General features: G+C 43.6%; 1 protein-coding gene across 1 annotated transcript in view; it reads left to right on the plus strand.

The window, feature by feature from the left end:
* Window positions 1-201: 201 nt before the first annotated feature.
* LOC101849661 overlaps window positions 202-475 on the plus strand; it is a gene marked incomplete in the record, with an annotated part of 55813 nt that continues 55539 nt past the window's right edge. The window contains 1 exon segment of the mRNA XM_013090272.2: window positions 202-407.

Raw genomic sequence — 475 nt, forward strand, 5'->3', positions numbered from 1 at the left:
GATGAACTCACTTCCTTAACCCGCTTGCCGAAGTAGGTGCACCCATTTTTGGAAGTGATGCTAACCCGTTTGCTGAAGTGGTTCTAACCCATTTGCGGAAGCGGTACATACCATATTATTATTTTCTGAAAAGGTGCACTGACATATTATCCGGATTCCGCTAAAGCGACTCATTGCCCAGCTCTACTACCTGGCTGCTTTCACGGGTAGCTTTATTTTACTTTACAAACCGGAGAGGAGGCGCATTGTTTGAGTGTAGGTTTACCTTCTGGGAGTTGAAGTTCGTGGACGGTTTTCTAATTGAAGTTTTTGTAGATTATTCGGTGCATCTTGATTCAATTGTGTATTGGTGTAAAACATTGGCTGCTGTGGAATAAAGACAGAACTAGTGAAGGAATCTTTAACAGGTATCGCATCGCAGGTTTGTGTGTGTGTGTGTGTGTGTGTGTGTGTGTGTGTGTGTGTGTGTGTGTGT

Source organism: Aplysia californica, unplaced genomic scaffold (assembly GCF_000002075.1).
Source record: "Aplysia californica isolate F4 #8 unplaced genomic scaffold, AplCal3.0 scaffold01198, whole genome shotgun sequence".
NCBI classification, from domain to species: Eukaryota; Metazoa; Mollusca; class Gastropoda; order Aplysiida; family Aplysiidae; genus Aplysia; species Aplysia californica.